We start from the raw sequence: 26,808 nt of genomic DNA, 5'->3' as shown, positions 1-26,808 counted from the left end.
GAGGGAACACAAGCAGGGGGAGTGGGAGAGGGAGAAGCAGGCTTCCCACGGAGCAAGGAGCCCAATGCGGGACTCGATCCCAGGACCCTGGGATCATGACCCGAGCCGAAGGCAGACGCTTAACCACTGAGCCGCCCAGGCGCCCCTTGGGACATCATTCTTGCCACAGACACCAGCCTCACATCCCTGTGATTATTCAACATGAGAATGGGGAGGAAAGCCTTTAAATTGGTAAAGCCCTGCTGTATGTGAAAGATTAAAAATTGTAAGAATCAGCGAACTCCAGCAATAATGTTCATGATATTTGCCCAGGAAAAGAGGGTTGTTCTCCCTCTGATGAGTGGAACAAAATGGTAGCTGTAGAGAGAGGTGGCAAGCTTAGGCGGCAAGATGCTGAAGATGCTGAAGATGCTGAAGGCTCTAGAGCCAAACTGCTCGGGGAAATTGGGCCCTACTCCTAGCCAGCTGTGTGACCTAGGGTAACTCACTTTCTCTCTCTGTGCCTGCTTCTTCATCCATAAAATGCGAATACTAAAGTCCCAGCTCAGAGCACTGTTGTAATTATTAAATAATCTAATCAAAGATGATCTATACACAGCCACTATGTCTTCACTATTATAAAATCAGTGATAGTGATATTAGGTTATAAACAGTAAAATATTATTTAGCAAATGTTTGGGCCATCTCCAGACTCACTATAAGTAGCTCCTGCAAACATAAATGCTGTTTTGGAAAGAGTGTGGTAAAAATACTTCTGAGATGGTTTATGATCTTCGAGACATCCCTTTTAAAATAGCGCAAAATGAGTCCACGGAACAGTCATTTAAGAAGTATTTTAATGAGCAACTGCACTCTGTCTAATATGGTGGGCATGCCCTCAACGTCCTACTACCCTTCCCCTTCATACTAGGCATCCCACGACTGGGTGGCGAGCGCGGGTGATAGGTGTTGTGTCCGTGGCACTCCGCACGAGGAGCAGGGAGAAAGGGCCGACCATGGCAGGTACAGTCTGGTGGGGGCCGGCCCACGTGCACCACACAGCTTCATGGCAGGGCCTCTGGGGATGCCATCGAGGCTGCAGGGATGCGCTGGCCCCTGAGCCGGGCCCTGCAGGACTGGGACAGCTGGGGCAGCTGGGGCGAGATGAGGAGGCAGGCGCACAGAGGGAGTCCTGGTGAAGCAGGCTGCAGAGGCATGTGACTTCTCAGCTAAGGGGTTTGCATTTGACTCAGTGGGAAGAGGACGCCCAGGGAGGCCTGTCACTGGGGCAAAGCCGTGCTCCCGAAGGCGTGTCGGACAGCGCTGTGAAGGACGGGTGGGCAGAGGCAGGTCCAGAGTTGGGGAGACCCCTTAGGAGGTTTAGACAGCAGCATCAGGGGGTCTGACATCAGGAGCTGAATGCCACATTGTGGTGGAAAATCCACCAAGTGAAGGGTTCGTCAGAAGGTGGAATCCCCTCACTCAGGGGAGCCCAGGGGAACGGGGCTGGGGCCTGGAGGGAGACACGCACCAGGGACTCTCCTGGGGAGGGGCCCACGCTCGGGAAGTCAGAACAGAAGGGCCTGGAACCTGTGAGTCTGCATGAACTTCCTACAGCTACAGTAACAAATAGACACAGTGGCTTCATACAGCACTCACACCCTGACTGTCTCAGTCTCCACATCAGGCGTGCGATTTGGCTCAGCTGGGTTCTCCATCCCAGCTTTTGTGGGCTAGATCCAAGGTGTTGGCTCTAACTGGGGGACTGTGGGGAGGACCCTCTTCCAAGCTCACTCATCCATGCCCTTGGATGAATTTGGTTCCCTGTGGTTTAGGACTGAGGGCCTGTTTCCTTGCTGGCAGTCAGCAGGGGCCACCCTTCTGCCTCCAGTCCTCACACCTGCGCCCCCACATGTGGGAACTGGCCACACACCAAACCTTCCTCACACTGGGAGTCTCTCGGATTCCTCTTTGAGGGGATCGCTCTGATCCCAATCAAAGAAAGTTCTCTCTGCATCATCCAGAATAATCTCCATAGAGGCCCACTGATGGGTCACCTTAATTCCCCCTGCAAAGTCCCTTCTTCCAGGGAAAGTAACAATTTCATAGGCATAGCCCGAGGTATTGGGCGGGGGGAGGGGAGGCTCTTCTGCCTGGCAGAGCTTCTCTGCTTCTCTACAGGAACCCTGTAGACATCACACAATAAATAACCACAATCACCACCGTCATAGATGGGAGCCCTGCGTTCTAAGGAACCGGGAAGAGGCACATTACCTAGCCTCGGAGAGCCGGCATGGGGAAGAGAGGAACACCAGGAAAGGCTCCCTAGAAGAAAAATGAGATTATCCAATGGACCCTGAAGATGAGCGAGAGCGAAGGGAAGTGTCACTACGAGAGGTGGTTAGCCTGCAGATGATTAGAATAGTACGTTTAGGGGAGGCGGGAAGTCTCCAAGATGTGGCCAGTTGCAGGAGCCAGCCTTCTTGAAGGCTAAGAACTGCCGTCACCCTCCCCTCTCCTGGTGGCATGAATCTGCAAAGAACCTTCCAGAAGCAACACAGTGCACCTTCATGGAAACCACACAATGCAAGGGAAATGAGCAAAGTGAATCTGCACGTGCTGGTCGAGGAAGAGGTATGTGACACAGGAAATGAAAATGACATGCAGACCACTATGCGTAACGGGTTTCCAATTTCCTCCCCTTGCCCCCCAAAAAAGAAAGTGATCGCTTGTGACCATGCACGCGTTTACAGAAGCCAACAGTTAATAGATTCAAGAATCGTGTACACTAGATTTTTTAAACCTTTAGTAGCCTGAAATTGGCCATGGTGGGATTTCACCACTGAAGTCAGCAAACCTACAATTCAGGGCTTTTTTTTCCTTCCTGAGAGGCTGAGTTGCACACCACTGGGTTTGCATAAATGACCAAACTGATAATAGGGATTATCTCAGGAAGAGGTGGGATGCGTTTCACAGTGGTGTTGGCCACTTTTCCTTCCTTAGATTATTAATTTTTCAAATTGGTGCAATTACCACCTTTTTCACATCTTTTCATTATCTTCCAGATATATAAATAATGAACATTAAGACGCACCCCAGCTTGCTGTGATCCCCATTTTTCAGGGCTCTCCCGCCATGGAGGCGGCTCCAGCATCATCCTGCAGCCGCAGCGGGCTCTGACGTTCGCAAGAGGACAGGAACCACCGCCCCACGATAATGCACCGCTCATCACTGACGGCGCTGCTGGGAACTGGGTGGCCCAGGCCAGCCAGACGGCCAGGGGGCGGCAGGGGGGGCGGCCCTCTGGGAGGCTGGGCAAGCTTCCTTGGGAAAAGACCTCCATCAGCTGCAGTCTGAGCCACGGACCTCATGCCTCATCTGCTACAATCATTATGAATCATCCTCGGATTGTTAGGGAGCTAGGAGAGCTTCTCCGGGGCCCGCCAGCTCTGCTTCCCCTGGCCAGCCCTTCCCCCTGTGCCGTCACAGCCAGAGAATGTTCCGGCGGGTGTGTGTGTGTGTGTGTGTGTGTGTGTGTGTGTGTGTGTGGAGGTGGGGGGCTGAACTGCAGAAGGCAACACCAACTCGTCGCCCAGCAGGTGTGAGGCTTTCTCACGTGTAATGTCCTGGGTAACTAACACACTCATCGTAGCCCACAGGGCACGGAGGTGGGAAGGGGGGCTTCTGCCCAGCAGGCTGGACGGAGGCCCGGTGGAAGACTAGCCCAGGCTCCCCCAAGCAGACACTCCCTGACTTAGCCTCATTTCACTGCTTTCACCACCTGGAGCAGAGTTCTCGACCTGGAACCTTTTGGCCTCTTCCCCCCGGGGCCCTTTCCCTCTGTGACCTCTCAAGCACAGTGAACATGCGGAATATCCCTCCAGGTGCCTGGCGTACAACAGCTGATCGTGATGTGACTGCCGATCCGTGGGCCACTTTATCTGAATGTTTATAGCACTTCTGTCTTTCCTTATCATACCATCGTGCCATGTAAACGATCTGCATCCTGCCCTTCCTTCCCAGAAGGTGGCCCTTCTAAAACCATCACTGTGATGCTTAAGTGGTGGGATCATGAATTCTCTGTACATGCTACCGTTCCTTCGGCCACTCCCATATTCTGTGACATTAAAGCCGTTTCTGATTTTTCACTGTTATAAATACCACTACGGCCAACATCTTTGTGCATAAGCACAACGGGATTCTGAAAAGTAACTGAAAAAAAATTCTACCTATTTTTGATTGTTAGGTTAATCTCATATGATTGTTATACCTGCAGCTTGGTCAGGTGCAGCATCGTCCCCAACATGGAGAAATGAGAACACTCGTCACCCAGCTCCTGTCTGATGGGTAACGGACTGTGGATGGCTCCCAACGTAAGTGAGGGAGTTGGTGTCCAGGTTTTATCTGCTCATGCTAAAAAGTGAAGGGGGATGCAGCTAGCACATTCTTACTGTATCATGAACTAGACGGCTGGAAGTTTGGGGTCTCATGAACCCACCACCATCTCTCCCACCCACCACCATCACCACAGCCCTGGACCACTGAGAAGGTCTCTTTGGCATGGCCTAGGAGAGATCCATCCACAACGTTTGGAAAAACAGCACTCTGGGAGCTTGAAATAGGGTCGAGGCCTTAACTCAGGCCAGGGACACCCGGATTTGAGGTCCGCTAAGTTTGTTTCTGACTCTCCATAATTCCTTCAACCTGAGTCTCTGTTTTTCCACCTACAGGCAGTGGGGTGATGACCAGAAGATCTCTGAGGCCCCCTTTCTGAAGTTCTCTGAAGTTCTCGAACCCAAGCAGATGGGAGCTGCCAACCCAGGAAAGGCAGGAGCTTGGTGGCCTCAGCTGGCCCAGGAAGTTGGACCATTTGAACTTCAAGCCCCCAGAGCACTGGAGCTCTGTTTCTGGAAACCACCCCTGTCTGGGCCAGGATAACCGCTTCGTGTCACCTGTGTGGCTTGCTGAATTAAAGTATCCTGAGGGCAGGGTATGTATGGTAGGACTCCTCTTTGTCTCCCTTACAACACCAGCTGTGTGGTGAGTATGTGGAATTCATTCTGTATCCTTTGTAACAGCAAACAAGCAAATAGAACTGAACGTGGTCTAAAAGATGCCAGCAAAGGACAAGTTAACGTAAATCATGATCCAGCTATGGAAGATGACCGTGAGCCATTACACGAATGATGGAGAGCTGTCCTTAATAACACAGAGAGAGGTCCACCACATACTCTCCTGGGGTAAATTAATTACAGGACCACAAAGGGATGTGTGTGGCCATGTGTGCCAACGAGGGGGATTTATGTGCTGTCTATGGAAATCCCTGGGTCTTGGGATTTTAGGTAAACTTTTAAATTTTATCCTTTGTCCTTTTCTGACTTATTCTGTGTTTTTCATAATTAATAAGCATTCCTACCTAGTAGCGTCTAAGGCGGGAAATGGCAAACTACGGCATTCGGGCCAAATCTGACCACCACCTGCGTGTGTTTGGCACATGAACTAAGGATGGTTTGGAGATTTTTTTTAGTGGTCGGGAGGAAAAAAAAAAAAAAAAAATCAGAGTAAGAATAGCATTTTGTGACACATGATGATTATCTGAAGTTCACATTTCAGTGTGCAAAAATAAAGCTTTATGGGGAGCACAGTATTGTCCATGGCTGTTTTTGTGTGGCAATGGCACAGGGTAGCTGCCACGGAGACCGCATGGACCGCACGGTCCTAAATATCTGCTCTCTGGCTATTCTCATAGACCAGTCTGCAGACCCTGGTCTAAGGCCTCGCCTGCTCTGGAAACCTCCGTAAGACCACTGGCTAGAGTGGCAGCTCCCCAGGGTTCTATGGCTCACACTCGACTACAACGCACAATCCTCACTACTCTTGGGATTCCGTATTGTGAATTTGCCTACTCGCCAAAATTTATCTGGAACCCCCAATACACGGCCGTTTCCCAGTCATTTTCAGATATTCCCAGAGCGGCAAAAAAACTTGAGTTGTCTGGGCGCCTGGGTGGCTCATGTGGTTAAGCGACTGCCTTCGGCTCAGGTCACGATCCCAGAGTCCCAGGATCGAGTCCCACATCGGGCTCCCTGCTCGGCGGAGATTCTGCTTCTCCCTCTAACCCTACCCCCTCTTGCGCTCTCTCTCTCACTCTCTCTCTCTAATAAATAAATTAAAAAAAAAAAAAAAACTTGAGTTGTCTGACTCGCATGTTCCCAGCTGAGGCTGGACAAGGTGACAACGCTCTGCTCCTGGTTTCAGCTCTCGTACTGTAAAGAACTATCTCTTCTGAGGTCTGTGTGGTGCCACATTTTCCTCATTTTTGTGCTTCTTTTGTTGGTGGTTTCGCTGTTTAAAAGAGCCTCTAAGCCCAGTGCCTGAATGCTGTGTAGTGTTCCCGAGCACAGAGGCTGTGATGTGCCTTCTGGAGAAAAGATACGTGTGAGAAAAAGCTTCATTCAGACCCTGAGATACAGTGCTGCTGGCCATGAGTTCAATGCCAATGCATCAACAATACATACTGAAGAAGATGCCTTTGAATAGAAACACACATAAAACAAGGTCATGTATTGATTGGTCAACGAAAATGTTGTGGTTTGAGGCACCCAGACCCTGACCCTCTATTTCCCCCTGGGGCAATGATTTGGTATTCACTAACTCCGTGTTTGCCTCCATTTTATACAACAGAACTATGGCAACTAATGAGACTCAACTATACTTGCTTTCAGGATCCATCCTATCACCACCTTAGTTCCCACCAAACCACAAGCTCCTTGGGGCCAGGGACTGTGACTTGACACCACCGAATCTGCCATGCCCCCCTTCACCTACCCCATGGTGAGGCCCAGAGCAGGGCAGAGTAGGAAGGGCCTATGCTCCCCTCCAAGCTCCCTCCACGAACCCGAACCTCATGATCCTCTTAGAGAATGGGGATCATCCTGGTACCTGCCTTGGGTTGTTGAGAGGACTCAGTGAGCCAGCACAGGTAAGCACTTGACTCCTGGGCCCCTGTGAGCACCTGGTGAGCTGTTCTTGAGAAACTTCCAAAGAAGATGCCCCTTTTCTTTCTCAGAGAACTGTCACTATGCTTGACCACACTCTTCCAAAAAACCCCTTTCCACACATTGAACCCAACCCCCCTTGTAGACTCTGCTGAGTTCTCAGTAGAAACAGCTAGAAAGGAAAAGCAAGTAGCCACACAGCCCCGTAGGAACCATCATGAACTTGTCAATCCATCAACAGTTTTTGGCAAAGTACTGCGACAGACACGGGAAGAGCCCAACCTCTCTCTCCCTAATCTCATCCCCAAATGTCAAACGTGCCACCAACGTAGGAGTTTACAAAGTAGCCTGTGAAGAAAAATATACATTAACCTGTAAGGTGAAGCTACGTTAAACAAGAGTAGGGGGAAATAGTACACATAATAAAGGGCAGAATTTGTAGTACACACAATACTCGGGTGTGTTCATAAACCCAAACTTACACTTCTGCAACACTAAAGGAAGGTATTTATGGCAGAAGTGCTCACCGGTGCCCCTCCTAGAGCTCACTTACGCCCAGGGAGGGGTCACCTTGGCAGGGACGACATTTCTCACCTGCTCGCTTCTAAGGAGGGATGATGTGCCCAGCTCTCACCAGAAGAATGCAAGGACAGTTACTAGATGCCACTTCCAGACGAGGTGTTTAGGAAGTGGGTGTCCTTCTCGACCTTCCCTTCCCTCCTCTGCCAGCTAGGTTAGATTTCAAGGTCACTGAAGGGATGGCAGACCAAGAGCATGGAACACACTTGAGTCTTCTGATCGCTGCAGAAGAAATGCCAACCACGGACCAGGAACATCCCTGGGGGGCTTGTCTGTAAGAAATGGGCATCTTTTGTGCTGAGCTACTAAATTACTGAGGTTTATTTGTTACAGCATCTAGAGTTACTCAATGGAACAGTCTCACTTTTTTTTTTTTTTGGCTTTGTTGGATGAAAAAACTGGGGCTCAGTGGCAGATTAAACTTGACAAGGTTACACTGCTAGTAAGGTGTGATTTCCACTAGTTGCTGAGAAGGTTTCTAAAGCCTATGATCTTTCTGAAAGACCCAGCTGCTGACAAGCTAAGAGCTAAGTGCTCTGAGAGTCCAGATGAAGAAGGGTTGAGGGAAAACACTCTGAAAAGCACAAAGTGCTCTAGAAAGAACCAAGGCACATTTGTCATGAGTTTCCTTGTCCTTGTTCCCTTTGCTTAGCCAGGTTCGGTCCATCCAGAATTTCACTTCCAATGGAAGCAGAGAAAGCAAATGTGGTCGCAGACATACCTAATGACTCTCAAAGCCTTCTTATGACTTTGAAATGGGCTGAAAGAGTCCATCCTTCCCACCCACCACGTGCCCTCCCCCGCCCCCCACCCCCAGCCCCAGTCTGTACTCTGGGTTCAGTTTATTATGAGCACTGCCCGTGGCCAGACACGGCCGGGCTGCCTTACAGAAGCCGAAGAAGAAATGAGTACTAGCTGTGACAGGGAAGCTAGATGTGCAGACGGGGGCATTTCGAGGCCTTCACTTCCCTGCTCACAATTAGTCAGCTTCTAGCAGTGATGAGAAGCTGAGGATGTCACAAATAGTGACCTTCGCTGACAGCTCCTATGAGGAAGGACTCTCCAAGGTGCTTGTGGATTCACAACATTAGCCAACCTTCTGCTCAGAGCTGAGGACAATTCCCAGGGAAAAGGTATTTCGTCCGTCTAGCTACTCTCCAGGCTTTCGATGTGGACCTACTGTGCATCAGGCAGTGACCTAAACCAAAGTGAGACACAAGTCCTCAGCCCAAAAACCCGGGTTGGCTGACAGACACACACATGCTTCCAACCCACACACTGTCAAGGGCCCACTGTCCCATGAGACCCATTCTTCAGAGCAGCCGCGATGGTCCAAACCTATGTGCACTTGTATGTCCGTCTTTCCCACAAGAAGGTAAAGGTCTTTTCATCTTTGTGGCCCCATATTACGCACAGGTTCTCAGGGTGTGTTGCCTGAACTGAACTGAACCAAGGGAAGGAAGGGAGGAAGGGAGGGAGGGAGGGAGGGAGGGAGGACAGAAGGAAGGAAGAAAGGAAGGAAGGACAGACCCTGGAAATATAAAAATGAACAAAATGCTTTTCCTAAGCCCAAAGCAATGATTGTAGATTAATACTGAGGGTGGACAGGTAAGGAATCACAGTGAGTCCAAGGACATCAGATGTGTAAAATAAAGCAATAATGGAGAAGTCATTAGCTCTGGCAGGAGCAGTCTCCCCGCAACGAGTAGACATGAATTAGGACCGTTTGATTTGTTACACATTCCACAGCATCCCGGCCTGCCTCACCATAGCATCCCCCTGCACATTATTATAATCTTTGTTCATCATCTGTCCCCTTCAAAGACAAAATTCCCCAAGGAGCAGAGACGGCTTCTCTCTTGTCCGTTCCCCAGCACCCGGAAGTGCTTGATAATCATTTGTGGAACAGATATATCCGATTAGAGACAAACACACATTATAATCCCCTAATAGATACAGATAGAGCTACGGGTGCTGGGCTTACACACAGGACAAAGTGGCTAACTGTGCCCTGAAGGAAACAGCAACATTCTATACATACACATAACTTGCGGCTACCAGAGTGATAACAACCGGTCTCATGGACCAGTCGTGGTCCCCAGAGTGAATGCTCACAGAGTCTCATGAGGACGTTAGCATCATTATTCCACAGAGGAAGAGAGGGGTGGAGGCACTGAGAAGAGAAGGTGGCAGGCCCCAGGTCACAGAGCTAGTAAACACGAGAGTTATGTGACTTCACATGGTGTCCCACTAGAGCACAACCTCAGGAGAGTCAGAGGGAAGGAGAAATGAAGTCACTCCTGCAAAGCAGACAGCCACCAGCACTGGGCTAGGCGGACCCTGGGCACAGAGCAGACACCAGCCTTCATGCCTCATCACAATCCCCAGTGAACCTGCACGGCTCAAGTGTGCCCCCAGCAACACCAGTTCGCTGATTCTCAACCACTTCTAAAAACACCAAAGCCCAGATCCCTCCCCAGACCAATTAAAGCCTAGTTGAGAAGGTGAGGGGTAAGGGGGCGCAGGAATTGGATACCGGTATTTTTTGCAAGCTCCTGGGTGACTATGGCACGCAGACAGGGCTGAGGACCTCTGGCTGAGGCATCTGCAAACCCACTACCATCCTGGAGCAGGGCTCTGGCAAGAGGAACTGCCAAGAGGTTGCTGGAAATCAGGTGTCAGTACAAGAAAGAATGGCTTGACTATTTCCCTGGATGAATCATTTATTCACCTGTGACCATATCCTGAAACAGGGTCCCTGTCAACTCTGCCTGTGGCCCAGAATGGTGGGCTCAGCAGTGCCAAGGTGGGAGGCTCCCCACAAGTGCTCGGGGAGGATGCCCATCACCTGCAAACCTAACGCTCTGCCCTGTAGCAGCTGGAGACCTTGCAAAAGTCACTCGACTCTCTAAGCGTGTTTGCTCATCTGCGAAATGGGAATAAGCATGTTGCAATGATGAAAGGGGATATGGATGCTGAAGAATTCACTAAGCTGAAAAACAAACACAACCAGAAAAACAGCACTTAAATAGAAAGCGTTACCACTGCCAACTTGGAGGAAGTCGGGTCGAGTGGTGGGTAGAGCAGAGATCTGGGTTCAAGCCTGGCTTGGCCTTTATTGTGGAGTCAAGAAACTACTCTGTGCACATTCCTCTATGGTGGTCCACAGCACAGCAATGGCTCGTCTACTCATTCTCTCATTCATCAAGTTGTACTGGGCTTCCACCAAGAGGTTGTTAGATGAATCAAATGACATAATACGTATGAATATGCTTTGGAAATTGTAATCTGCTCTACAAAGGTGAGGCTATTGTTCCTGTGTGTAATGATTAACCACAGGCTCATGGGCTTCCGGGTCTACAGGGACCTTACAGGGTCGCATCACAGTGGGATGCTCGAATTTCTCCCACCCTAGTCCCCCTCAGTCCAGTGTGACCTCTCATGGATCTCACCGGCAATGAGACCATGTGTGCTGTCTGAGACCACTCAGTCCACCCAGAGGGTCTCCATTTCCTTTTTCTCCATTGAGATGTCTGCCTGTTCTCTCCACTTCTCCTTCTTAGTTCTGATCTTTGGGGCCATATAAGACACACCAGAGCTACTGTCATTCTTCCTGCATTTCTCATTGGAGACAACCATCATGAATGTCTACCTCCACCTTCCAACTCCCCCCACCCCCTTCTGTGGGAAGCTGGGGCAGTGCGAGTCCCCTGTCTCCATCAGCTTGGGCTGCTACAACAAAAAACTAGAGACTGGGTGGGCTTAACCAACAGAAATTTATTTTCTTACAGTTCTGGAAACAGAAGTCCAAGATCGAGGTGCTGAGAGGCATAGGTTCTTCTGAGGCTTTTCTCTTGGGGCCCCACTCTCATGACTCCATCTACCCCCAATCACCTCCCCAAGAGTCCATCTCCAAATACCATCACCTTGGGGGTTAGGACTTCACCATATAAATTTGGGGGGTGGGGGGACACGATTCAGTCCACAACACATCCCCCCAAAAGGTCCTCTTGCTAAGCAGAAGCAAATCTTCTTCAGACATTGAGTACCCACAATGCCTACAAAGCATTAGTTATATCCGTGGAGAAAACAAATAGGAATTACCTGCCCTCAAGACACTTCTGGTCGAAAGAGGATCTCTATCTACACATAAGAGGTCCTTGCACCATCAGAAAGAATGGGCCATAAGCCAGGGATAGGAAGAGAGTCAAAGAGGTCAGGGGAAGAAAACATAGCCCTGCCCTTCAACTAGCTTTTATTATAGAGGTGGTGAGTCCTGCGCTGAAATCAGGACACACTCATTCATTCACCACTGACTGAGCACCTTCTCTCGCTTACAAGGATCCCTGCTACAAGCCGCAGATGTAGCCATGAGCAGAGCAGATACGCCAGCAGCCTCTACAGAACTGAATTCTGTGTTCTGCTACAGACATGCGATCCTTCCAGGTGGGATGAGTCAGGCCAGACCTCTGCACCCCTGGTCCCGAGCACAATGCCGCACCCCAAGTAGATGCTTAATGACATATCTCATCAAATAACAGCGAAAACGAAGACCTCTCCAAAGTCAGCCTTTATCATCAGAGGTAATTAATTGGTACTTGCTCAAGCATGGCCACGTGCCTTCCTAAATGCCAGATCCCTGATTATTAAGAAGAGCCAAGGGCCCCAGGGGTCCCAGAGAGCTGAGCCCTCAAAACCACCGTGACGCCGTTCTTGTGCAGACAGAGAGCAAACAGGACTGGACTGGCCTTCTGATGACGACTCACCACCAAAATCTCAAGCCTCAGTGACAGGTTCAATCCTGGAAAAATGGAATTTGAAGAAGCTGGCTCCTGTGTCGCTGCCCACTGGACCACAGGTCTTGGGGGAGGGCTGATGACTCCCACCCGAGCATCAATGCAAGTGTCATGAAGGAGGAAGACCTTCCACAGCTCTCAAGAGCAAGGCCACAATGTGAAGATCACTGAGACAACTGTTGCATTCAGTAAACCGGGTCTGCCTTCAGCTACTTGAAGTGGCAGCTGAGAAAGGACACAGTTTAGGGTATCTGCACTGTGCATCCTTGATGGGCAGGATGTCCAAAGAAGCTTCCATCGGAGCCCAGAAAAGCAGTTACAGGGCACCAGCTTGAACAAAGTGTAACTTCTCCTTCTGGGTTCCTGTCAATCTCCCCCAACGTTTAGGGAGAGATTCTCGCTGTTCAGCCTTGGAAGCACTTTTCCCTTTCCAGTTGACTTTCCTGAAATCATGCCTTACTGAGCTATGGTTCTTACTCAACTCTACTTCCTATGCCAGAATCTTACTGACAAGAAATTTAAAAGGACTGGGTGCCAAAATACCCAGCCCGACACTTGTTTTTAGGTTTAGCATACTTTTATACTAAAACATTTTACACTAATATTTATCCTAACATTAATGTAATATTAAAATATTTCATGCTAAAATATTACATATTTTTAGTTCACATAGAGTTGGGATGCTACATGGGTGCCTGGGTGGCTCAGTTGGTTAAGCGACTGCCTTCGGCTCAGGTCATGATCCTGGAGTCCCGGGATCGAGTCCCACATCGGGCTCCCTGCTCAGCAGGGGGTCTGCTTCTCCCTCTGCCCTCTTCCCTCTTGTGCTCTCTGTCTCTCATTCTCTCTCTCTCAAATAAATAAATAAAATCTTTAAAAAAAAAAAAGAATTAGGATGCTACAGTGTGACTTCCCCTTGGTCATTTCAAACACTGAAGACATTTGCCTGGATATCTATGTTTACGCTGCTCACATCCACGCACAATACAACAGGACAGGCACAACCATTGCTTTTGTCAGATTTGCCAAGTGTTAGATTTTTTTACATGTATTTCTCAGAATATATATACACATATAGGCAGTCCCCAACTTATGATGGTCTGACTTATGATTTTTTTGACTTTATGATGGTGTGAAAGCAATATGCATAGAGTGGAAAGCGTACTTGGAATTTTGCATTTGGATCTTTTCCCGGGCTAGGGACATGGGGTATGAGCCTCTCTCGTGGTGCTGGGTAGCTGCCCCAGTGCCAGTCAGCTAGCAATCTCAAGGGTCAACAACTGATAAACTGACAACCATTCTGTTTGTCACTTTCAGTACAGTAGTCAATAAATTACATGAGATATTGAACACTTTCTCAAACAGGCTGTCCATTAGGTGATTTTGCCCAATTAGAGGCTAATGCATGTGTTCTAGGCACGTTTAAGGTAGGCTAAACAAGCTATGATGTTCAGTAGGTAGGTTAGGTGTATTACATGCATTTTTTACTTAAGATATTTCAACTTAATGATAAGTTTTACGTGGATATAATCCCACTGTAGGTCAAGAAAGAACTGTATACACACACACATAAAGAATAGGCCCTTCAATGAAGCAAATGTTTTAAAAGACTGAGATACTTTGTTATGTGATGGTTTTATTGTAGCTAAAACAATTTCTGATCACAGAATTTCTGAAAATTTTGTCATTTCTTTTACCATACTTACTGGAAGACGATGATTCTTTTTGTTCAAAGACTGAACTTTTCCCCTTCTTTTCCATAGCCTTTGGTTGAAAAAAAAACAACAACAACAAAACTTTCTACTAATGAAGTAAGCAGAAAGCTAATATTTTATATGCTTTTCAGCTGTGTAATTTAATATTGGGATACTTCATTATTAGCTTATGTCATTGATAAAGTGGTGATGTGTATGAATATTAGTTCAACCATATATTTATAATGTCTGGGAAGATGCAGCTATAATGCTGTGGGAGAAATAATTTGGCAGTGTTCACTTGCTTGCAAAAACCTAGTGCTAGAGCTTAACTATCTAAGTGCACACGGAAATGAAAAGAACACACAGAATGGACTTAGCTTTTGACTCCTAGACAAACCTGTGGATTTCAGGCCCCCATCCCACAGTGAGCTCCTAAGCCTCATTGGGTGGCTGCAGCATAAAGCCTGGGAGTGCTCAGCATTTTGTCCAGCACAGTGAGAGCTGCATAAAAACACTTATAGATTCTATTTTTATTATCATCACCATCATTTATAATAATTACCAAGAGAACCATCCACGGAAGCGCCATGCCAGAACAAGGCGAAGAACCTAGAACACAAAAGTGGGGTCAGCATCTAGGAGCTGCAAGAAGTCATGGGGCAGCCCAGTGAGCAGAAGGAAACAAACAGAAACCATTCTGGAGAATAAACCCAAAAGGAGTAAGGGACAGGATGGGGCAGGGGACAGGTACTAATCCAGTGAGCCCACCAGAGCCTGTAGGGCACTCCTTTTGCATCAGTTTCCTCCCTGATAAACTGGAACAGTGTTACCTAGTAGTGGGGAGATTACATTAGTTAACTTGTAATAGCTCATAGTACACAGCAGAGCTTCAAGAGATGTTACTTTTGTTCCTGCTTCTCCCTTCTTGAATCAAGGAGCATTGGCTCTAAAACGCGAAAACTAACCTATACATAAACATACACCCAAGTAAATGAAATTGTACATGAACTACAAAGCCTAGTGATCATTAAAAGTCCCCGGGAGGAACTGATCACGGTTCACTAATTAACTGGGTTTGGAGATACCAAGCACCACTTAACTAATCATTGCTCCTTAGAGGAGCAAATATGACGACTGTCACTTGGCAAATTTATAATTTATACTCCTCTGGGAAGACTGGAAGAATATGCACTTAGGAATCAAGTTCTCCCCTAAAGTTTTCAAGGATGAACAATTGCCAGTTTCCTTGGATAAAGGTAAGATGAGTCAGCTGGTTTCATGGTTAACCAGCATGGACTGCAGCCCCACCCCCACCCCCATGCATCTCCAACCTACAGATTTGTTAAGGATCAGACGGAGGAAAGCGGAGAGTGGACTGAAAAATGGGTGAGGGTTCACTAGGTAAGACCTTTTGCTCGGCACTCCCTGTGTGCAGGAACATGTAACAGAGACTGAGTTGGATGGGGGTTATCAGAACTAAACACACATGTGCAGAAGCATACCCACACGCAACCTATGTGCTCACGACTCTTCCATTCTAGTAGTAAAACATGCTCTTTGTTTAAAAAAAAGGAAAAGTCAAAGTCAAAGCTCCCACTTCCTCACACCTTCCAATCACAGTTCCCAGAAATGTCTGTTAACAAAAAGTACAGACCCTTCTCAGAATTTCTCCCATATGTTGATGAATAGGCGTATGCCCCTATTGTTCTGTATGATTTTATAAAAGCGGGCTAACTCTATGCAAAAAGTACGACCATTCTTCAATTAATTGATTATGGACGCCTTTCCATATTAGTATATATAAATTTATCTTATTTGTACTTAAATTGTTTTTTTTTTTAACTTTTCATTTTAAAATAATTCCACACTTCCAAAAAGAGTTTACAACTATAGTGAATTTCCATGGCCTTGCAATTTCTCAGTATGGATGTCTTGTGTAACCACAGTACAATTACCAAATTTTATCAAGAAATTAACATGAACATGATACTATTGCTTAATTTTTACCAATAGTGTCTTTCCCAACCCAGAATCCAATCCTGGGTCACATATGGCATTTACCTGCCATGTCCCTTTAGTCTCCTTCAACCTAGAATCATTCCTCAGTCTTGCTTTGTCTTTCATTTTTGAAGAGTACCGAGCAGCTATTTTGTAGAAATGTCCCTCAATTTGGTTCTGTCGGCTATTTCCTCATTATTAATTTGAGCGTATGGGCTTCTGGCAAGAATCCCACTGAAGGAGTGGCTGACTCCAGGGCTGGGGGAGGGACAGACAAGATGAGACTAGAACATCTTGTGGTGCCAAAAAGTAAGGCAATGCTCAAAAAACGATGTCAAAAGGACAAAGAGCTCAACATGAAGGGCACCCCAGTGGCCAGATCTAGAAAAAACTGAGCAAAAAAATAATTGCTGTTATCGATAGTAACCAATATAATAAAAATGCACGAGTTCCAACCAATATGAATAGTTCAATTTTTTTTGAGTGGAAAAGAAAGGAAAGCTCTGCCTTACATTAGAATCCCAATTGATAAATACAGAAATAATGATGAGACAGACAACTGTTTGGCAAGCACCAACAGTTGAACAGTTTCAAGCAAATAATCAATGATGGGTGCTAAAATTAGTCAGGTACAAGTAAGATGAGAAACCCACTATTAACATAGTTTCAAAGTATCTCCAGACAAGATAGTAAGATGAGAAACCCACTATTAACATAGTTTCAAAGTATCTCCAGACAAGATACTTACTAATAATAAAGAGAAAAATAATAACTTTACAGTGGAGAAACCGGCCAGACACCAGGTTGACCTTCATCAAGTGATCAAGGTCGATATCCTCAGGGATGGGACAAACCAACACCATGTACCTCCTGATCTGATGCACTGGGGAGGACACGACAGCTCACTCTTCTTGGTGCCTGCTGAGCAGGACATGGTCCAGCAGTGAGGCTTTCTTCCGGGGTCTGCCATTTTATCAATGCCATCACCGGAGTATCGTTCGCAACTTGTTTTATTGTTTCTCCAGGCCCGACTCATCAGAAGTGCACCCACTCTACACATTAAGAGGTCCTGCCAAAACTTCCCTCAACAAAGTTGGTCTGATTCATCACCACCTTGTCCCCCCGGGCGCTGCAGGAGAGTACCCACTTTCTCTTGCCAACATTCATCGCTACAACTTGCAGAACCCGATGCAGGAGCTAAGGAAACTGGCTCTGGCTGCATCAGCCGGGACAAGATGCTGGAAGCAGGAGCCAAGAGAACAAGGAGCCTGGGTGCATCTGGCCAGGGAGGTATTTTCGGAGGGTTAACAAGGGCAGGGCTCCGGGCCAAGCAGGACTCCGGGCCAAGCAGGACTCAACAGCATGTACACTTATACACGTACAAAAAAATACCAGGGAAAAGGGCTCTAACGTAGCTGCAGGATGCCACACTCATGTGCTACTGGGGAAGGACTCAAGAGCTTGAATTTGCACCAATGCCCACTGGGCCTCAGCTCCTGACTTCATGATAACAAGTCTCAAACAATACTGATGTGGTAATGAAGTTTCCCAATCAAACCTGCTAATGCTAACTGCCAACCTTTGTGTTGTGTTTTATAACCCACTTCACATCACTTTATGGACATTTCATAACAACGGTGAGAAAAGCTTTATTCCCTTTACAGGTAACAAAGAGCAGACACTCGGTGAGAGGAAGTTAACTGGGCCAGAGTCCAACAGCGAGGGGAGGAGAGAGGCAGCTGGTTATGTGGAAGCCTAGGTCAGAGCTCATCTGGAGAGCAGTGCTTCTCCTGGCCTGGACTGGTAAGGTGCTGAGGGCCCGCAGACACTCACTCTCCTCCCCTCCACAGCCACCTGATGAGGCCGGCACCATCACTGGCTTCATTTTGCAAGAAGGAAAAACTGGGATTTCGCCGAAGTCCTTGCCAGCAGTAAGGGACAGGCTGAGGACTCGCACTGGGTCATGCGACCTGTAGGCCCGTGTTCCTATGGCGGTGCTGCTCGGGCTCTTCTCTACGACTTCCAAGACCTGGCTTCCTGCTGACTGCGCTCTGGGCAGTGGGCAGCGAGGGGCAAAGCAGAGCTTGTTCATGCTGCCTCCCACCTCCTGAGATGAAGAAAGGGCGAGAAAGGGGAAGCACCGGCCACGGGGGCCAAAGCCCTCCCTTCTCCCCGACACGATCCACCCAATACACTCTCGGTCATGATCACCTACTGTATACACGCTGGCTGGACTCCACAGCCCTGCTTTACGAGATAGTCTGCAGCAAGACAAATCCATGAACACAAACCCAAACGACAGCTCAATACCCGACAGTGACATCAGTGATGATAAAGCAGAGGGCTGAGAAAGACAGGGTGCAGGAGGCCTCAGAGAGGGCGGTGCCTACAGTGACCCCTCACAGCCCCCCTGCCTCATTGGGGCAGGGGTGAAGGAGCCAATCCTGCAGGGCAGAGGCGGCGGGGGGAGGGTTGGATGTGGGCAGAAGGGAAGACTGCTGGCAGCTACTAAGCACCCACTTAGTGATCTCACTTACCCTTTCCCAACAACCCCCTAGGCAGGCATTATCCCCATGAGGACAGTGAGAAATGAGAGAGGCAGCTAGTATTTGGAAAGGGAGGCTCAGAGAGGGTGGTTAACTTGCCCAAGGCATCCAGGCACTGATGTTAAAACAAAATAAAATACAAAGTGATGAAAATGCCAGGATAAAAACCAGGTGTAGCTGGAACTCAAGTTGGGGTCTAACCAGGCTCCAGGTTTTCTCTGTAATTCACAAGAGCCAAGGACACTGGACTGTATAAGAAAATCCAGAAGATGGGACCTGCTATGGACTGAATTGTGTCTCCCTGGAAATGCATATGTTGAAGTCCCAATCCCCAGTGTGACTGTATTTGGAGACAAGGTCTTTATGGAGGTAAAGAGGGACAAATGAGGTCATAAAGGTGGAGCCCGGATCCAAGAGGACTAGTCTACTTATACAAAGAGACACCACAGAGCCTGTGTACTCTCTCTCTCTCTCTCCGCGAGGAAGAAAGAAGGTGCCCATCTGCGTGCCAGCAACAGATTCTTCACCAGAAACTGAATCAGCTGCACCTTGATCTTGGACTCCCCAGTGTCAGAACTTCGAGAAAATAAATTTCCTGCTGTTTAAGCCACCCAGTCTATGGTCTTTTGTTATGGCCGCCCAAGGTGACTGCGACTTGGCCAGTCTATACATCAGACAGTATGGCCTGATTACTGTGTTCTTTTGAGTATGCCCTCATCGCTCGTGTTTGAGCACAGCCCCCAAATTCTGCATAAGTATTTGTTTGTCATTTATACACACAAATGCCTGTAATATTAGAAAATATACAAAAACGAAGCTATTTTCTAAGAAGGGAATAAAATAAAAATAGGAGCTGTAACATTTTCTTCTTATGCCCTGTTTTGGGTTGAACTGTGTCTCAAGAAAGGTATGTTACAGTCCTAACCCCCCAGTACCTGTGAATGTGAGCTTATTTGATATTGGGTCTTTGTAGAAGTAGTCAAGTGAAGATGAAGTCATCTTGGATTAGGGTGGACCTAATCCTTACAAGAAGAGGGAAATCTGAATACAGACACACCACAGAGAAGCCCACGGGAGGCTTAAGTCAGGGACAGGAGAGATGCAGCCACAAGCCAACAAAGGCCAAGGACTGCCAGATGCTGCCAGGAGCTCGGAGAAGAGGAAGGACTCTTCCCTAGAATCCTCAGAGGCGCACGGTCCTGCTGACGCCTTGATTTCAGGCTTCTGACCTGAAGAACTGAGAGAGAATAAACTTCTGTTGTTTTCAGCCACCTAGCCAGTGGTCCTTTGTTACGGCAGCCCCTGCAAACTAGTACACACCGCCAAGAGTCCACACAGCCCACTCTGGAATGTTCTGAATCAGGAAGGTAAAGTGTAAAGCACTATAAGGAAAATGGAATGCACATACAAAGGCCAGTTTTTGCTACGGCTGACCATCGTCATGATCATACTCAATGAGCATTATCGAGGAATATCGATTTATAACCAAGCACACTGCCCCTGAAGGGGGACAAGGACTCCAGCCAGACTTACCGTGTACAGGCTCGGCAGTGGATTGACAAAAGCACTGTCACCGTGCCCCGTCAGGATGGCGAATGCAGACCAGGGTATTGGGGCAAGGGGCAAATCACGGGAGGAGAGCTGGCCCCGAAACGGGGTCAAGGAGACACTCCTCAGTAAGCAGCCATGGGGAGCAGGAAGGGTCGCAGGAAGCAGCCTTCTGCAGGGTCACGGCACAGAGGAAATTCCCCAAGAAGCCCCGGCCCACGTCTTCTCCCCAGGCCAGCCTCACTTCCCCGTCAGCGCTGCCCCAGTCTGTTTGGACAAGGCTGTTTCCACCCCACACGGGCACACGCCCCTGCAGACACAGAGGAGCCCAGCACACCCTGGGGACCGGTGCCCGCGGCGGAAAACCCAAAGCATCACCCACCCTGCTCAGCAGGCTGTGGAGACGGACCACCGGCGAGCCCCCCGGGAGTGCCCGTGGTCGTGGGTGGCGGCAGGAGGAGGTGAAGACAGCCAGCGACTGACACAGAGTGCGCAGGTGGGCGGGGGGGGGGCCCACTCGGGGCCTCGAGGTCACAAGTTTGGAAACCTGCTTCCAGCTCAGTTGAGCGAAGGAGACAGGAGTGGGAAATACAAAAATACACCTTGTGCATTAATCAGGGTTCGACCCAGAAGAGGCAGAATTTCAGATTAAAGAGCCATTTACTGAAAAGGCCAAAGGGGGACCCTGAAGCATCCGAGAAATAGTGGCTGCATAGAACAGTGCACCCCCTTAGGGATGGGGCGGAAGAGTGGGATGATGAGAAGTCCGGCAGGCCCTGGGTGGGGGGGTTCTTGGCTGGGGGTGTCATCTCTGAGAACAGCCAGTGAGGCTGGTTCCCGGAGGATGGGACCAAAAGGAACCTGTGCAAGCTGGAAGCCACCATTGCCCTGAGACCAAGTGCTGCCCCCGTCACCACGTCAGGAACAGGGGTGAATAGCAAGGTGCAAGGCCTTCCACCCTCCCAGGCTTCCGGTCCCCCTGGAGCCATCAGATGTGGCCACAGTGGGCCTGCAGTGCTTCAGGGCTAGAATCAGAAGCCGTGGGCTGGTCACTGCTTGGTCACTGCTCCCTCAACACCGGGCACACACAGGGGCAAGAGTCAAAAGGCTTACAACCGCTCAGGCACAGACCCTGGGCAACCCGACAGGACACTGACCTGAGCCGGGCAGCCAGGCCGGTACGTCACACCAGGAGTCCCGGCTCCTCGTCGGCCCCGTGTGCCGTCCAGTTCCCCACCAATCCCACCAGGCCCACACCACTGACTCCCATCGCCTGCCTGGCCCCGGAGACACATGAGTTTGGGATAGCTGGCGGAAAAGGGGAGCCGGGAGGGCATCCCGCACTGGACATGAATGCCTTCATTCCCCTTCAGTATGCCGCAAATTCTAAGAAAGCCAGACGTGTCTTGTCCACTGCTTTAGTCCCCTGACAAACTCACGAACCAAATGGCTGAGCCCTTTCTCTGGTTTGGGGGGGCTGTGTGAGTCCCTGCTGAGGTGACACAGGATTTCCCTCAAGGGTTTGGTCTACTTAGGAGAGGCAGACACGCAAGAGTTCAATTAAAAAAACGAAAAAGGGGGGATGGACATATTCTGATGTGGTAAGGCCAGGGGGCTCAGGAGTGTGGGAGGAGAGGGCATGCAGCAGGGGTGACATTGGAAAGCGTCCTGCAGGAGGCCAGGAAGGCCAAGGGGCCGGGAAGGGCACAGAGGCCCAGGGAGAGATGAGCAAGGCTGATGTGCATGTGATGGCGTCCTGGTCTACACGCACTCTGGGCAGGACCCATCTCTGAGTCTCTGTCCGCCTGTGGCCAGGAGACCACAGTACCCACAGGGAAAAGTCCAGTGTTCTCAGCCACAGCTCTCTGCCCATGTGGACCTTTGGACCTCACCATTCATCACCTCCTCTTGCCAATCAATGTGGCCAGAAAAAATAAGCCTGTTCGATAGTGTGGGAGTGCGGTAATGGATTATAGCTGGGACATCCGCTGAATTCACGGTTAGCTTAATATAGGTTAGCTTAATATAGATCCAGATGGATATGTATAAAAATATTTATACACAAGTGGGTATACGAGGGTTAGTATACACACATGTATTTCATCACTGTCACTGAGAAGGCCTAGAAGGAGTGACATCCCAGCAGCCATGAGCACATCTGGCACCCACACCTTGGTTTCTAATACCATTCCCTGATAAAACAAACTGGGCTCCTTGGGGAAATGGCTGATTCTAGATCTGGGGCAGGAAATATACAAGGAGTGCCAGAAAGTAAAGAAATGCTCAAAAACAAGCAAACAAGCAAGCAACTAAACAGAAACTCCCACAATAATGGGAGGCATGTCAAAATAATGGAGGGGGGAGGCGGGGAGAGGTATGTTAAAAGGACGTAGGAGCCCACAGAAAGAGCTCCCAATGGCCAAAGCTGGAAAAGCATGTGCAAATAAAGTCATACTGGATTATAATCCAATGTATATATTCAATATCCATGATGCCATATTGAGATATATCAATATAGATGGAGTGGAGGGAAATCTCCCATGGAGAAGACTTCCACATAGTTCATGTAACAACTCCACCACCAAGGGGGAGCATGGTCTCCCACTCCCTAAGTGTAGGCTGTATATAGTGACATCCATCCAAGCACAGTGGGGAAGGTGAGGCAGGGAGAGTATATTACAATGGAGAAATCTGACAAGAGGCAACATAGCCAGGTGGTCAAGGTCAACATTAACAGTGATAACTCATGTGATAGTGTATCACTTGATATGATGTGATGAAAATAGCACTTTACACCTGGGGTCTTCCTTCCCAAGGCCATGATCCCAGTCTACTCTGGGAAAAACATCAGACAAGTCCTAATTGAGGGACAATCTACAAAGTACCTGACCAGTACTCTTCAAAACTGTCAAGGTCATCAGAAACAAGGGAAGTCTGAGAAACTGTCACAGCCAAGAGAGGCCTAAAGAAAGACAAGACTAGATAGAGCGGATGGGATCCCTGGACAGTAAAAGGAGTATCAGGTAAAAAGTAAGGAAATCTAAAAAATAAGTATAAACTGTAGTTAGTCATAGTGAATCGATATTGGTCATTCATCGTAACAAATGTGCCACCCTAACGTAAGATGTTCATAGCAGGGAAAACAAGTGTGCAGTATGTGGGGCCATTCAGAAGGACTGTCACAATTTTCTGGTAAAATAGAAAACTGTTCTAAAAATAAATTTTGCTTAAAAACGTGTGTGAAGGATATGGATGGGAGAGTGTAAGCACAGGGAGTACAGGTAAAAACGGTGACCCCTGGAAAATTTGCTTCGATTTCTGCTCCTGTGATGATTCTCCGACGCTGCCTTCCGCCCCCACTGGGGACAATCAGGTTCAAAGACCCAAAACAAATGGCCAATGAATATGTCAGCTCAACGGCCACGGGTGGAATGTCTCAGGTGCCTCTGAAGAGCCAGACCACAATGTCATTTGGTGCTAAGAACAGCTCACTCGGCAGAGGAGGAAACCAAGGCTCAGAAGCACCAAGAGCCTTCTTCCCAGCCCAGGGCTGGCAGGTGGCAAAGCAGAGACCAAGGCTCAGGTCTCCTTCCGGGGTCCCTTCTGCTACAGGTCCCCTGCCGAGGTCCCAATTCCCTCCCACCCCAGCAGGGGCAGGGGCAGACACTCAGAGAAGAAGCAAGCTCAGAGAGGATGGCACTTAAATTGGTTTTTCTTTTTTCTTTTTCCTCTTATTTTTATTTGTATGAAATTTTCCCTTAATCCAACCTTTTTAAAGGTCCCTTCCCCATCTGATTTCCCACAGGCATGAAGGCGGGGTGCCTCTGGTCTGCAACAGCAGAAAAATGGCCATATGAGTCCTTGAGGCCGAACACTGTAAGATGCTGGAACGGGTCAATTCCTGCGTTTTAATAAAGGTTTCATCTTTGCAGGGAAGTTTAAAAAAAAAGGCCAGCTTGCATCCATCCCACTGATGGGTGTTTTCTTCCCAAAGGCACCCACCACGACTAGCTCTGCCAGAGTGACAAAACGGGAGAGAAAATGGCTTGGAGCAGAAGAATGTGAATTCCCAGCAAGCTGGTCATTCGTCAGAGAGACCATAGGGACCCAGAAGGCAGCAGTGTGGGGCTTCTGGAAGCCACCCACATTCCAGAGGAGCCAGGCCACGAGACAGCTGTGTGCCACGTGGGGCTGTCACTTCACCCATCACAAACCAAGGATCAAACCCACTGGAGCCAGCCACCCAGACAAACCTGGATCCCAGGGGAGAAGGGAAGGGTTTCTCACCCGGAGAGAATCTGGTGCCCAAGCTGGGAAGTGACTGGAAGGAATAGGGGGCGCATCTGGGGTAAGAGGCACCAAGAGACACACTGGGATGGGCTAACCCAGGATATGGAGCACTTACTGCAATTTAGCAAATGGTTCTCTCATTAGTAAACTCTTCTGAATGTTAGCCTCAAGTTACAAAATAAAAGGAACTTGAAATGATGCAAAGGCCCAGAAGTACTACTCTGCATCACACACATCCCACGGGGAGACGCTTTCATTTATCATCTTGGGTGTGTTCCTCAACCTCCATCCACTCACACGTTCGGAAAAGTAAATGAGATGATAGATGGAAAGGGTTGGGGCGCCTGGGTGGCTCAGTCGGTGAAGCATCCAACTCTTGATTTCGGCTCAAGTCCTGATCTCAGGGTTGTGGGCTCTACGCGGGGCGTGGAGTCTACTGGAGAGTCTCCCTCTTCCTCTGCCCCTCCCCCTGCTTGTGTGCACTCTTTCTTCCTCTCTCTCTAAAATAAATAGAATCTTTACGGGGCGCCTGGGTGGCTCAGTCGTTAAGCGTCTGCCTTCAGCTCAGGTCATGATCCCAGGGTCCTGGGATCGAGCCCCGCATCGGGCTCCCTGCTCCGCGGGAAGCCTGCTTCTCCCTCTCCCACCCGCCCTGCTTGTGTTCCCTCTCTCGCTGTGTCTCTCTCTGTCAAATAAATAAAATCTTTAAAAAAATAAAAATAAAAATAAAATAAAATAAAATAAAATAAATAGAATCTTTAAAAGAAGATACATATGTATGGAAAGTATAGAGCTACAATTATCATTTGTAGTATTTGTATTTTTACCAAGACACAAGTCCTGTGCCCCAACACCACTTCTACTCCCATAAGGACAGCATCTCGTTCGTGGGGCCTCACAGCGCTGATCGAGCCGCCTCTGCTTCCAGGAGCCTGATGCCATGAGCACAGTAGTGTTCATGAAATACCGGATTCTGTGTGAGCAAGGAAGGAAGGACGAGTGATGACTATGAGCAGGGCCCAGCTTGGGGAAGCTCTGCATCAGGACACAGACGGGACAGACAAAAGTAGCTCTTACAGTCCCTCTTGTGGGCACCTCATTTTCAAGATGGGATTGTGACGGTTCAAAGGTGTCAGCCAGGACCCAGCTCTCATAGAGGAGCCTCGGGGCCATGGCAGTCAACCTCCCCATGGCCCGTGGCCCGAGCTGTGCATCCACCACGCATCCGAGTCAGCTCAGGCTGCATAACAAAACTCCAGAGGGCACACAAGGCTTGCATGACAGACATTGATTTTCTCGCAGCTCTGGAGGCAAGAAGTCTGAGATCCACGTTCTAGCCCATTCGGTTCCTGATGAGAGATCTCTTTCCGGCGTGCAGACAACCACCTTCTTGCTGTATCCTCACATGGCATAGAGAAGAGTGAGCTCTCCCAGCTCTCTGTGTCTCTTCTTATAAGGACGCTAATCTGATCGGATCAGGGTCCCGCCCTTCTGACCTCATTTAAGCTGACTTACTTCCTTCACTCAAACACAAGTACACTGGGGGAGGGGTGAGGGTGCGGACAGCTTCAGCGTGTGAATCTGGGGGAGATGGGGGGCACACAGACATTTAGGCCGTAACACCATGCAAACACAGTTATTTGAATATACTGTCTCCCCCAGTGTGTTTACCTACTGTTGTCTCTCAGAGCTGGGGTGCTACCTGGCTCACGGCAAGGATGTGGAAGAGGGTGGGAGGGAGGGAGGAATCTGCCATATCATGCTGGCCACCACACCAGGTGCTGCAGAGGTGGACCCCAGTGCAGCCCCATTGGCCTCTCCTCCCTTCCCCCAAGAGGCACTCTTGAGAGAAAGATCCTCATCTTCAGAAGAAAAATCTGGGAGACAGAGAAAGGAAGATGGCAGAGAAAAATCACAGGAGAGGCAGACAGACAGACAGATGGAGCAGTGAGGGGCCACAAAGAGACAGTCCAGAGAGCCTGCAGATCAGGTGGGGCAGGCCTGAGTGCCCGGACTCTGAAGATGCAAACTTGAGATGCACCACCAGCCAGCAGGGAGGCCTCACCAGCACCATCTCTCTGAGTCTCCAGGTCATTCATCAGTGAGATACGGTGTCCCAGTCTGCTCAGCCTGCCATTGCAAGACGCCACCAACGGGGTTCCTTAAATAACATCTCTCAAGGTTCCTGGAGGCTGAACACCCAAGACCTAGGTGCTGGCAGATTTCAGGTCCTGGTTTGCAAAAGACAGTCTTCTGGTTTCGTCCTCACACTGCAGAGAGCAGAGAGAAGTGACTCTCTTCTGGTGTCCCTTTTCTAAGACCCTTAATCCCATCACTGAGGGCTCCGCCCTCATGACCTCATCACCCCCCCCCGAGG

General features: G+C 48.9%; 1 long non-coding RNA gene across 6 annotated transcripts in view; it reads right to left on the bottom strand.

Moving 5' to 3' along the window:
* LOC118015213 overlaps window positions 1-26,808 on the bottom strand; it is a 185,695-nt gene that overhangs the window by 54,283 nt on the left and 104,604 nt on the right. The window lies entirely within an intron of this gene.

The sequence above is a fragment of the Mirounga leonina genome, unplaced genomic scaffold, assembly GCF_011800145.1.
Source record: "Mirounga leonina isolate KUSES-001 unplaced genomic scaffold, KU_Mleo_1.0 Mir_165, whole genome shotgun sequence".
In the NCBI taxonomy this organism is placed as follows: Eukaryota; Metazoa; Chordata; class Mammalia; order Carnivora; family Phocidae; genus Mirounga; species Mirounga leonina.
This window is presented reverse-complemented; position numbering and strand designations above follow the sequence as displayed.